Source organism: Schistocerca americana, chromosome 3, assembly GCF_021461395.2.
Source record: "Schistocerca americana isolate TAMUIC-IGC-003095 chromosome 3, iqSchAmer2.1, whole genome shotgun sequence".
Lineage (NCBI taxonomy): Eukaryota > Metazoa > Arthropoda > Insecta > Orthoptera > Acrididae > Schistocerca > Schistocerca americana.
Genome location: NC_060121.1, coordinates 910,957,551 through 910,971,631, shown reverse-complemented (window position 1 = coordinate 910,971,631; position 14,081 = coordinate 910,957,551). Strand labels below are relative to the sequence as shown.

The window sequence follows — 14,081 nt, the reverse complement described above, 5'->3', positions numbered from 1 at the left end:
ACAACCTGGGTCCAGGGCTTCGTGGGGGCTGTGCCACACTCTTGCCCTGCCATCAGGTCTGACCAACTGAAATCGGGACCACACCATGGTTTTCCAGTTGTCTAGGGTCCAACACATACAATCACGAGCTCAGGAGAGGCGCTGCAGGCCATGTCGTAATGTTAGCAAAGGCATTCGCATCAGTTGTCTGCTGCCATAGCCAATTAACGCCAAATTTCGCCATGCTGTCCTTACTGATACGTTCGTCGCACGTCCCACTTTGATTTCAGTGGTTATTTCACCCACTGTTGTCTGTCTGTTAGCAATGACAACTTTATACAGGGTTATTACAAATGATTGAAGCGATGTCACAGCTCTACGATAACTTTATTAATTGAGATATTTTCACAATGCTTTGCACACACATACAAAAACTCAAAAAGTTTTTTTAGGCATTCACAAATGTTCGATATGTGCCCCTTCAGTGATTCGGCAGACATCAAGCCGATAATCAAGTTCCTCCCACACACGGCGCAGCATGTCCCCATCAATGAGTTAGAAAGCATCGTTGATGCGAGCTCGCAGTTCTGGCACGTTTCTTGGTAGAGGAAGTTTAAACACTGAATCTTTCACGTAACCCCACAGAAAGAAATCGCACGGGGTTAAGTCGGGAGAGCGTGGAGGCCATGACACGAATTGCTGATCATGATCTCCACCACGACCGACCCATCGGTTTTCCAATCTCCTGTTTAAGAAATGCCGAACATCATGATGGAAGTGCGGTGGAGCACCATCCTGTTGAAAGATGAAGTCGGCGCTGTCGGTCTCCAGTTGTGGCATGAGCCAATTTTCCAGCATGTCCAGATACACGTGTCCTGTAACGTTTTTTTCGCAGAAGAAAAAGGGGCCGTAAACTTTAAACCGTGAGATTGCACAAAACACGTTAACTTTTGGTGAATTGCGAATTTGCTGCACGAATGCGTGAGGATTCTCTACCGCCCAGATTCGCACATTGTGTCTGTTTACTTCACCATTAAGAAAAAATGTTGCTTCATAACTGAAAACAAGTTTCGCACTGAACGCATCCTCTTCCATGAGCTGTTGTAACAGCGCCCAAAATTCAAAGCGTTTGACTTTGTCATCGGGTGTCAGGGCTTGTAGCAATTGTAAACGGTAAGGCTTCTGCTTTAGCCTTTTCCGTAAGATTTTCCAAACCGTCGGCTGTGGTACGTTTAGCTCCCTGCTTGCTTTATTCGTCGACTTCCACGGGCTACGCGTGAAACTTGCCCGTACGCGTTCAACCGTTTCTTCGCCCACTGCAGGCCGACCCGTTGATTTCCCCTTACAGAGGCATCCAGAAGCTTTAAACTGCGCATACCATCGCCGAATGGAGTTAGCAGTTGGTGGATCTTTGTTGAACTTCGTCCTGAAGTGTCGTTGCACTGTTATGACTGACTGACGTGAGTGCATTTCAAGCACGACATACGCTTTCTCGGCTTCTGTCGCCATTTTGTCTCACTGCGCTCTCGAGCGCTCTGGTGGCAGAAACCTGAAGTGCGGCTTCAGCCGAACAAAACTTTATGAGTTTTCCTACGTATCTGTAGTGTGTCGTGACCATATGTCAATGAATGGAGCTACAGTGAATTTATGAAATCACTTCAATCATTTGTAATAGCCCTGTACAAACGCAGCTGCTCTCGATTGTAAAGTGAAGACCTTCGGCCACTGTATTGTCCTTGGTGAGAGGTATTGTCGGAAATGTGGTATTACCGGCACATTCATAATACTGTGGATTTCGGAATATTGAATTCCCTAACGATTTACGAAATGGGAATCTAGTCCCACCTACCATTCCGCGTTCAGATTCTGTTAATTTCCATCGTGTGGCCATAATGACGTTGTAAACCTTGTCACGTGATTCACCTGAGTATAAATGGCAGCTCCGCCAATCTGTATATATGCATATTGCTATCCCACGACTGTTGTCCCTTCAGTGTGTGTGCATCGAGATAGCAAAAGAACTCGTAATGAGACAAAATCACTACTGAATCGTTTTAAGAAGGAACAATAGGAAATCTTTTCTAAAAATATAGAACATGACTCTCATGGGCTGGAGAAATATAGCTGGAGAATGATATGACACCTGAGAAAAGACCTGAATGAAATATTAGAAGTAAATAACGCAAATGAGGAATCATGGGCTGAATATTTTACACAGTTGCTTAAAGTAAAAAGTACCACAAAACGAGAAGAAATCAGAGATCGGCATACAAGTGAACATTGGTGTAACTACTTCGCATGCAGAGATAGGAGATGCTGTGAGCCTACAAAAATAGGAAGTCTCCAGGGTAAATATGGAGGATATCCACTAACCGAACAATTAATCGAGTTAACAATGATATAACATATATCAAGATTTCAAATGAATGGAGAATTAATATTACTATTGTCATGTACAAGAAAGGAGATAAGGAAGACTGGTCCAATTACAGAGGGATAAATCTACTGAATTCAGTTCTTAAACAATTTACCAAAGTAATAGGTAATAAAATACAACATTACAACTTCTTCAAGGGAGCAGTATAATTATAGATCTGATACGACATACAAAGACATGCACCTCATTCTTAGGTAGATTGTAAAGAAGTTCGCTGGATACTTTGTTTTACTGTCTTTCAGAAGGCTTTCGATAGGATTAAGTTAACAGATGTGATAAACCTGATCTACAATCGATGCATTCCATCCACCTTAATAAAAATTGTTGAAGGTTTTTATTCCAACAATTACATCCAGGCGGAAAATGGTTCAAGGTAAACTTGTTTACCAGTAAATAATGGCATTAGACAAGGTGGCCCTTTGAGCCCGCTCCTTTCTAATGTATTCATTGACGAGGTGATAAAGAAGTATTGATTAACATAAGTTTTAGAATGTGGGACGAAGAAATGAAAACCATTTGTCATGCTGACGATGCAGTTCTGCTAGCAAACAGGGAAGATAACCTGCAGAAACTCTTACCTGTATTTAACGTGACAGTCAGAAACCTAAATATGGTCATATCAACTCAAAGAAACCAAATGTATGACCATGTCTGTAGAGCCAATCAGATGCAAACCAGAAGTAGATAGCAAAGTTGTTCAGCAGGTAATGATGAGATTTACACCGAAGAGCCAAAGAAACTGCTAACCAGACTAAGATCGTGCAGGGCCCTTTGCGAGCACGCAGAAGTGCCGCAACACGACTTGGCGTGGACTCGACTAATGTCTGAAGTAATTCTGGAGGGAACTGATATCATGAATCCTGCTGGGCTGTCCATAAATCCGTAAGAGTACGAGGGGCTAGAGATCTCTTGTGAACAGCACGTTGCAAGGCATCCCAGATATGCTGAGTAATGTTCATGCCTGGTGAGTTCGGTGGTGAGCGGAAATGTTTAAACTCAGAAGAGTGTTCCTGGAGCCACTCTGTAGCTATTCTGGACGTGTGAGGTGTCGCGTTGTCCTGCTGGAATTTCTCAAGTCCGGAATGCACAATGGGCATGAATAGATGAAGGACATCAGACAGGACGCTCACGTACGTGTCACCTATCAGAGTCGTATCTAGACGTATCAGGGTTTCCATATCACTCCAACTACACACGCCTCCACCAGCTTGAACAACCCCCCACTGACATGCACAGTCCATGGATTCATGAGGTTTTCTCCAAACCCGTTCACATCCATCTTCTCGATGCAGTTTGAAACGAGACTCGTCCGACCAGGCAACATGTTTCCAGTCATCAACAGTCCAATTTCGGTATTGATGGGCCCAGGCGAGGCGTAAAGCTTTGTGTTGTGCAGTCATCATGGCTACTCGAGTGGGCCTTCGTCTTCGAAAGCCAATATCGATGATGTTTCGTTGAATGGTTCGCACACTGACACTTGTTGATGGCCCAGCATTGGCATCTGCAGCAATTTACTGAAGGATTGCACTTCTGTCACGTTGCACGATTCTCTTCAATCGTCGTTGGTCTCGTTCTTGCAGGGTTTTTTTCTGACCGCAGCGATGTCGGAGATTTGATGTTTTATCGGATTCCTGATATTCACGGTACACTCGTGAAATGGTGATACTGGAAAATCCCCACTTCATCGCTACCTCGGAGATGCTATGTCCCGTCTCTCGTGCGTCGACTATAACACCACTTGAATTTTGACAACCCGCCATTGTAACAGCAGTAACTGATCTAACGACTGTGCCAGACACTTGAATTATATAAGCGTTGCCGACCGCAGCGCCGTATTCTGCCTGTTTCCATATCTCTGTATTTGAATACGCATACCTGCAACAGTTCCCTTGGCACTTCAGTGTAGATAACTTGGTAGTGAATTGTTGAGCAGTGAAACCGTCGGAAAGGAGGTTAGTTGACAAGCAGCAAAAGCAAACAAAATGGCAATGTGTTTAAGTGATACACTTTGCAAAAACAAGCATCTAAGATGCAGAGGCAAGAATACATAGAACAAAAGTGAGACCAATTATGACATAGACGGCTGAGGAACATCCTAAACTTGAAACACTAGAAGACTTTAGGAAACCACAGGAATGAAATTTTTCTGAGGATTGTGGGGAAGACACTAAGAGGTAGACAGAGAAGTAAAATCATTAAACCATAATGTAAAGTGAGCTCCATTAATCAGAGGGTACCTAAGAGAAAGCATGAAGCGGGCGAACACATAGTTTGGATGAAAGAAAGATTGTGGGAATCGTAAGACATAATTCATTATCAGGTAATAGAAACATAGGCCGTCTAAGGAAAAGATGGATTGACAACTTCAGGGTAGTAGTAGTGAAGGAAACAAGTTTTAGCCTAGAAAGAAAGAAAAGAAGAAGAACAAGAAGATGTAGTGGATCTACGCCTTGCCTTGATGTACTTTGCTGGAATCTACGCCTTGCCTTGATGTACTTCGCTGGAACACTTTCAGTGAGGTGTAAGAACATTTCTGGTAGAATGGCAGCCTGTCCTTCCGCAAGACCCGAAACGAGAGAAGTAGTAACTTCCTGGCAGATTAAAACTGTGTTCCCGACAGAGACTCGAACTCGGGACCTTTGCCTTTCGCGGGCAAGTGCTCTACCATCTGAGCTACCGAAGCACGACTCACGCCCGGTACTCACAGCTTCACTTCTCCCAGTACCTCGTCTCCTACCTTCCAAACTTTACAGAAGCTCACCTGCGAACCCTGCAGAACTAGCACTCCTGAAAGAAAGGATATTGCGGAGAGATGGCTTAGCCACAGCCTGGGGGATGTTTCCAGGATGAGATTTTCACTCTGCAGCGGAGTGTGCGCTGATATGAAACTTCCTGGCAGATTAAAACTGTGTGACCGACCGAGACTCGAACTCGGGACCTTTGCCTTTCGCAGGCAAGTGCTCTACCATCTGAGCCACCGAAGCACGACTCACGCCCTGTACTCACAGCTTCACTTCTGCCAGTACCTCGTCTCCTACCTTCCAAACTTTACAGAAGCTCTCCTGCGAACTTTGCAGAACTAGCACTCCTGAAAGAAAGGATATTGTGGAAACATGGCTTAGCCACAGCCTGGGGCTCTCAGGAGAGTTTCTGTACAGTTTGCGAGGTAGGAGACTAGTTACTCGCAGAAGTGAAGCTGTGAGTACCGGGCGTGAGTCGTGCTTCGGTGGCTCAGATGGTAGAGCACTTGCCCGCGAAAGGTAAAGGTCCCGAGTTCGAGTCTCGGTCGGGCACACAGTTTTAATCTGCCAGGAAGTTTCATATCAGCGCACACTCCGCTGCAGAGTGAAAATCTCATTCTGGAAACATCCCCCAGGCTGTGGCTAAGCCATGTCTCCGCAATATCCTTTCTTTCAGGAGTGCTAGTTCTGCAAGTTTCGCGGGAGAGCTTCTGTAAAGTTTGGAAGGTAGGAGACGATGTACTGGCAGAAGTGAAGCTGTGAGTACCGGACGTGAGTCGTGCTTCGGTAGCTCAGATGGTAGAGCACTTGCCCGCGAAAGGCAAAGGTCCCGAGTTCGAGTCTCGGTCGGGCACACAGTATTAATCTGCCAGGAAGTTTCATATCAGCGCACACTCCTCTGCAGAGTGAAAATCTCATTCTGGAGAGAAGTAGTGATGGACGCTGGGGTCTGGAGCGAAATCGACCTTCTAACCAATCCTACAGATGTTCCATTGTGCTTAGACCTGGTCTCTGGGCAGGTCAGATTATTTGAGTAATGTCAATGTCCACAAAGCTTTGCCTCACAGATGCTGCTCTATGACAGGGTGCATTTTCGCGCTGATACAAGCAATTATCGCCTCGCATGCGTCCCTCCACTGTACGCAGTATATAATGCGAGTAATTGTGTCCATATTTAGCGGTTTCTGAAGCGCAATAAGGGGATCACAAACCAACCGCGAAAAAGACTCTCATACCAAAACGCCACCTCCTTCGTACTTTACTATTGGCACTACACATGTCGGCAGGTAGCGTTCTCCAGACATTCGTCAAATCCAAACCCTTCCATCGGACTGCCACAGGGTATAGTGTGGTTCATCACCACAAACCACTCGTTTGCAACCATCCACTTTCCTGTGGCGACGGTCTTTTCACAACCTCAAGCTTCGATTTGTGCTGACTACAGAAATGTGTGGGTTATGAGGAGCTGCACAATTATTATACCCCAATTCTTTCTAACTCCTTACGCACATTGTGCTAGCTGAACCGGTGGCAGTACTTCGGAGCTCACGTATGATTCCTTCCGCTTACTTCACATGATACTTTACAACCATCTTCAGCAACGCTCCTTTATCTGTGGTTGTTTCTTCGCATTTCCACTTCACAGTCACATCACCAGCATTTGATCTGGTCAGCTTGAGAAGCCTTGAAATGTCCCTGATGAATTTGTCACTCAAATGTTGTCGAGTGACTAGTCCACGATCGAAGTCACTGAGCTTTCCTGCTCGACCCAATCTGCTCTTACTGCTTCTGCACTGGCAACACAATATTCTACACCTTCTTTTACACTGGCGGGTTCGCCTCTCGTGATGTCCAGCGGTCTATTTTGCATAACATAGTGGTGTCCGGATACTTGTACATTACTACGTGGCGTCTTCAGGAAGTGAGTTACACATGTCGTCCCACGTTAAGATCATGAATGGCGCATTGTCAGAAGAGAGTACATGTTCCAGGTATACTGCAGAATCATTTCTACTGCAGTACGGATAACAAATGCACCACAGTGTGGGAGTGAACTGGCATAGTAACTCGAAACGAATTCCCAAGTTGAAGAGGGCGGAACGGTACGATTCTTATAGGCAAAAAGTCTAAATTGGACGTAGTTTCTCAGTGAAATTTCGGCGGTATGTGGACCAAATGTAACACAGCGTCTCCCCTCTCGCACAGGCCATGAAGGCCCAAAGAAACGGGACCAATGACCTCGTGGTTTTGTCACTTCTCCCACCTCTAAACCAACCAACCCAAAGGTACCGACTGACCTCCGAGTCATCCTCAGCCCACAGGCGTCAATCGATGCGGATATGGAAGGGCATGTGGTCAGCACACCGTTCTCCCGGTCATAGGTCAGTTTCCGAGACCGGAGCCACTACTTCTCAATCAAGTAGCTCCTCAGTTTTCCCCACAAGGGATGAGTGCAACCCGCTTGCCAAAAGCGCTCGGCAGACAGGGTGGTCACCCATCCAAGTGCTAGTCCAGCCCGACAACGCTTAACTTCGGTGATCTGACGAGAACCGGTGTTACCACTGCGGCAAGGCCGTTGGCTAACACAGCGTCTAGCTGTAGCGAAATGAGGCCAATAATTTGATGAAGGCCGCATGGACGTGGATGATGTTTATCTGGATGTCCAAATCTGGCACCATACGTTTTTCGTCTTTTCGGCAAGCTGAAAGAACTTCTGGAGGGGTTGGAAAGGGGGGAGGGTAGACATTTTCCGACGGTGAGGACGTTCACCCTTAGTTCTAAAAAGGCTCTGTGATGAAGGAGCGGATGTCTATCGTCGGAGAACTGAACGATTTGTAGAACTCTGGGACAGTCACTGTGGTTTGGTGACTATGTTGAAAAATAGGGTCATGTGTTTGTGTCACTTTGAAATGTACAGCATTCAGAAAAAGTACTTGGCCCGTCACTGTAATGTGTAACTTACCATTTAAAGTCTTCTCGCACTTGATAATATGTCGGTATCTGTAAATGCAAGTCTTCGTAACTGATAGTTTCGTAAATAGTTTTGTCTAATATCTTTTTGTACCTAGTGACTTACGTTTCTCTGCCGTATTTTGTATATTTTTATTCACCAATGTTTCATCGATGATAGTCTGCGTTAACTGCTCACTTAGGTGAAAAATGTTGATTGCATAAAGAAAGTTACTGGAATTATGCAAGGGGCTTAGACACGTTTATCTTGCAGGAATCTCTTTAAGAAGCTGTGAATATTAAGCGCAGCCTCACAGTACGTTTATTATTTTACGAAATTGTTACCAACAATCCACCAGAGTTTGAGGGTAACAGAGTTATTCGTAAGTACAACACTAGTAGGAAAAATGATATGTAATATATGTAATATAACTTTGGCGTAGGAAGGTGTATCATATGCAGCTACAAAACCCATTGACAATTTAGTCAGAAACAACATGTCTGGCAGGCGGCAGAAGCGGTTTCAAGTACAGATTAAAGATGTTTCTCCTTAACAACTCCTTCTATAGCATAGATGAATCGTTGAGCGGAAATAATTAGTAACTTTTACGGACAAAAACCCAGCGTGCTGCTTGTAGACACGTCCCAAATAATGTTTACCGTAAACATCATCTACGGAGCTAGTAACTAACTAACTCAGTTTTGTTCTCCCCTTCTACTCATCCCCTTCTCTAGATAACGTTTCTCATGTTTTCCATCTTTTCAAGTAGTTAAGTGCTATAATGTGCTTTTGCGATTCGGTACAGATAACCATTTATAAACGAAAGAAACAATGTTGTTTATGCATTGTGGATTTAACAACATTAACACAGTTTGTAGTAGCGATTAACGTGCACATGTTATCTAAAACTGCAGTTAAAAACAAATAAAGAAATAAAAAATAAATAAATAGCTGTTCTGAAATCAGATGTGCAAGCTGGAGACATTTAAATGTACTGAAACTGTCTTTCTTCTGTTCTATACGTAATACTAGAATTGGTCTGCATTCTGTTTATTAATTCCTCATTTCTCAGGCGGTCAAGTCGGGAAATTCTACATACTGTTCTCAAGTGTTCTATTACTAAAGACTTTGTCTCTTTTTGTTTCTATCTGTGAGTTCCAAACACCCACTTCCGTAGTTTGTTATTGTTTCCACGATGGATTTGTGTAATCGTGTAGGGATTCTGTCGTGGAAAAAGTAAAAAAAAAAACATGTTCAAATGTGTGTGAAATCGTATGGGACTTAACTGCTAAGGTCATCAGTCCCTAAGCTTACACACTACTCAACCTAAATTATCCTAAGGACAAACACACACTCATGCCCGATGGAGGACTCGAACCTCCGCCGGGACCATCCGCGCAGTCCATGACTGTAGCGCCTTAGACCGCTCGGCTAATCCCGGAAAAAGAAAAACAGGAGCTTATATGCTGAGGAAAAATAAGCAGTGGAAACATGACACACAGAAATATATGATTTTTTATGGTTTAAGATACCGTTACAGAATATAACAATACAGCAGAAAAAAATTCAGCAGCTCCCGAATTCTTAATTTAAAGACCTTAAATCTTTTAAAAACACCCATGTATTTTTCTAAAACAGAGAAAACCCCTGTAGGGTGTACATAAAGTCCAGGAACACTTTCCATTATTTATTGCACAAGAATTAAACGTTGTACAGATGTCATATATACTGCATTTTGAAGAGAAACTCTGAAAGTTTTTTTTCCGGCAGACATCAGTACGGTAATCGAATTCTTGCCATACCCATCCCAGCATGTCATCGTCGACTGTGGCGGTCACTTCTCGTATTCTCTCCCGGAGCTCTACTACATCATGTGGTAGAGGCGGTACATACATCAGATCTTTAATGTGTCCCTACAGAAAAAAGTCACACGGAGTGAGATCCGGTGTTTTTGTCGAACTCCAACACATAGGAAGCTCGCTCCGCACCTGAACTCGCCATGTTTGTGAGTAGCGCTGACTATCAGCAAATCACCAAACTACGCTGTGGCGGTATACATGAAAAAAAAGAAGATTTCAGGGTTTCTCTTCAAAATGACATATGTATGATATCGTCATAACGTTTAGTTCTTGTGCAATAAATAATTGAAAGTGTTCCTGGACTTTATGTACACCCTGTATATATATATATATATATATCGCTTGTACATTTCTGAAGTACGTGAAGGCCTATAGGGTGTGTAGGTATCGGCAGATTTTCTTGCAACGCAACTGTTTGTCTACAAAGAAATCGCCACCAATGGCATTGCACACGCGACTGTATAACGAACTTCTGAGACGTACCGTGTGCCGGGTTTGAGAACGCCTGACTGTAACCGCTGCACCCCTCACAGCAAAGGAGGCGTGTGACCAATCAATGAGGTCTTCATTCGGCTGAAGTGCACAGGAAATAGGGCCAGTAAACTTCACTTACATGATGTCAAAGAAAGATCGATATAAGCAAACAAAACAAAGATCGTAACAATCGGTACATTTATTGTGGAAGGTTTACGAAGTTTATACAGAAGTCTCGAAGTAATAGTTACAAAAGCTACTAAACAGGTGACGCTATAATCGTAATACGTGATGCCCAGAATAGTGTTACGAAGCATAGAACTATTAATTCCACCGTTGGAACGTGAAAAGAGGTTACCTTACCGAAGGAGGAGGGTGAAATCACGTATTCCACTGAACAACGAGCGTTTCTGCTACTCGAATATCACAACTTAGAAAACAGTATTAAGGTAAAAGAAGGCGCAGCTTCCAAAAGGACCTCGTTCGGAAGCCATTCTCAAGCTCTTCTCCAGGTTCAAGCGGAGAGGCAATGAGACTGATGATCTAGTGGGGAATGTTGGCCCCAGGCCAATTGGATTTACTGCTGAAAATGTCACCACAGTTTCTGTAGTTATTCAGCAAATTCCGAGGTAATGTGCCCGGAAATTGCAGCAGAAACTTGTTTGAAGCGTTCAAGCATGTTTACAATAATGAGAAATAAATCTATGTACGTGTTTCCATTCCAAGCCCAAGGACACCAGGACAAAGAGCTGACTTTGCGAACCAGATTATCACAGTAACTGAGAATGAAGGATTTCATGGTGGTAGCATCTGTTTCACAGATGAACTTCCACCCGAGTGGATTGGTGAAGAAACAAAATTGGTGATTTTGCGATTCCAAAAATCTCCGTTCGTGTGACGCAAAACTACCGTGTTCTCCCAAAGCTACTATCTGGGCTGTCATATGTAGCAGAGGCCTTATCGGCCGTTTCTACGTGCGAGAAAGGTAAGTATTGAATGTTACGTTTCAGTTTAAGAACAATTTGTCACCATACAACGAGCGCTGGAGGATCAACCAGGCATGGACTGGGTCATGCAAGATGGGGTCCAATCACGTCGCATTGAACAGTTGCTTTTTTTTTTTGAATGCTTCGAGAGTAGAGTGATTCACTGCATCGGATTATTCCAGATTTGGTGGTGTAGGTATTGACTGGGCCTCATATTCAACCGATCTGTGTCCTTGCGACTGCCTTATTGTCGAGCAAGTTGAAAGACACTGTCTTTGTTGGATGAAGTGTAGATCTGTGTGGCAATTGAATCCGTTTCCGTTGAGACACTACAAGGAGTGAAAGCAAATTTCATTGTTCTTTTGGGCCACCTCTCTACTGCAAACATTTTAAAAATAGTGTCACGTGATTACAAAGATTGCTTTCAGAGAACGAGTTTACTTGTATACTCTGATACGAGCTGTACAGAGTAAAGCGCCATTTGTTAGCAGCTTATTTAGATGCTCTTTCAAAACTTCTGTGTAAAATTCTTGTAGCTTTCACAATAAACGTATATTTTGTCCAGTTCTTCTACTGACATTTGGTTTCGTGATATTTGCCCTGCAGCTTGGCCAAGTTGTCAGAGATGACCGATACCGCCTCAGTCAGTTACACAGGCGTGTGGTCAGCGTGTACGGCCCCACGCGGCGCTTACTCGGCAGTTCCTAGTCGCGCGTGGGTTGCTAACATGGAGGTGAGAATAAGGGGAGATAGCGCTACGTATCCCAGCCGTACTACGTTTTGAAGCCATGGGGGCGTGGCTCGCTGCCATGACACTCTGACCAAAACATTGCCAGTGTGCTATAGCGCTGAGTGTATTACAGTCGCTAATTGCACCATATACGCATGTAACGTCATCAGATTGGTTGCTTCAAAGTTTTTGTTTAAAATAAAATCTCGTAAAGGCGAAATTCCGCGTTTCTTCTGATTAAAAATAGTTTTTAATGTAAACGATACAATTTTGTTAATTCAGTAATAAACGTGTATCACAAACTAAATAATAGAAACTGAAAACTAAGTTAGCTCTTCCCTCCCTCCAAAGCCCCATAAATACATCTTGTTTGTAATACGTACTGGGACATTTCAGTTACGTTACACTACTGGGAAACTCTGTTCATTACCACCAATATTTACTGAAATACGGTACATTGAATGGCAAATCTACACAGTGTCCTGTTTAGGCCTATACTTTACACCAGTTAATGTAGTGTTAGCTTTTAATTTGGTACATGATGAAGACAAAGTGAGTTACTCAACACTTCGACTATCGACGATACGTACGTATTGTACTGAAACGTGAACTTGAAAACTAAGAATTTAATTCTGTGAATTAACATACCTGTTGCAAATGTTTTGGGTGTGTAGGGAAAACTGATGGTACAGCATTTTCTCGGAGCCTTACTGTTGAAAGGGAAGTTCGGTCTATGTCGTCTTCTCGGAAATGCTGAGAACATATAGTGCTCCATTTAGACGCACGCCAATTCTTCCTCCTCACGGCATTCTCCCACAGAGCTTTCCGACTTCCATTTTTAGGAAATCTAAAATCATACAGGAGAAAAACACGCTATAGTACAAGTACCGATGTAGCACACGTTCATTCACAATGAAGTTGTAAAATCACACTTAACGAGACAACTTACACATGAAATGTTATTCCCTTCGATTTCGCATCACAATCAGAACGATTTGTACATCCGAACACCACACAAGTCACCATAATAGCGCAAAATCCTTCCAAAAGCGAGCCGCAAGCCTATGCACACAAGCTTACAGCAGCAATGTTTTGGTCGGATTGAGATGGCTACCCTCGGCTTCACATAGCTTCACAGCTGTGACGTCACGGCGTCTCCCTGTATTCTTACCTCCATGGCTGCTAAGTCGCAGAGCGCGCAGGCGCGAAGAAGCGCCTCCTTTTATTCACCGCTAATCCTCGTGCTGCGTCATAGTAGGGACACACGCCTGTTGGGTCACGTATGGCGAGAAGCAACCCCTGTGAAAGTGAGTGAGGGAATAGCCTTCAGACTGAAGCCGAGCGTAGTGGAAAGCAAACGATGACAAGAAGTGCTACTCGCGTGGGTTCGCCATGCAGATCCGGTGCTCCAGTACCCCGATATGGGAACACTGTAGGACTCGTTGCAAGTATTCCACAGACCTGCACTGTGCGGTGTCCATGCCTACCGTACTTGCTGCCTGCCTTATTGGCAACATGTTTTCTAGAGAATGAGCATTGCAGCCGGCCGAGGTGGCCGAGCGGTTCTAGGCGCTACAGTCTGGAACCGCGCGACCGCTACGGTCGCAGGTTCAACTCCTGCCCCGGGTATGGATGTGTGTGATGTCCTTAGGTTAGTTAGGTTTCAGTAGTTCTAAGTTCTAGGGGACTGATGACCTCAGAAGTTAAGTCCCATTGTGCTCAGAGCCATTTCAACCATTTTTTTTTTTTTTTTTTTGAGCATTGCAGCTCAAAATTCTTTAGGCGTAGAAGCAGCTTGTTTTCAAAAGAACACACCAAGTTCCATGTTTCCTGGAAGTATCACCATGACTACCTCAAAGAAATCACCTTAGAACACAGAATTTCCTCATTTATAAGGCAAACCCATATGCAACCTCCATTGTTTT

At 44.0% G+C, this 14,081-nt stretch overlaps 1 pseudogene; it reads right to left on the bottom strand.

The window, feature by feature from the left end:
* Positions 1-7,619: 7,619 nt before the first annotated feature.
* LOC124607622 lies at positions 7,620-7,737 on the bottom strand (annotated as a pseudogene).
* Positions 7,738-14,081: the final 6,344 nt, after the last annotated feature.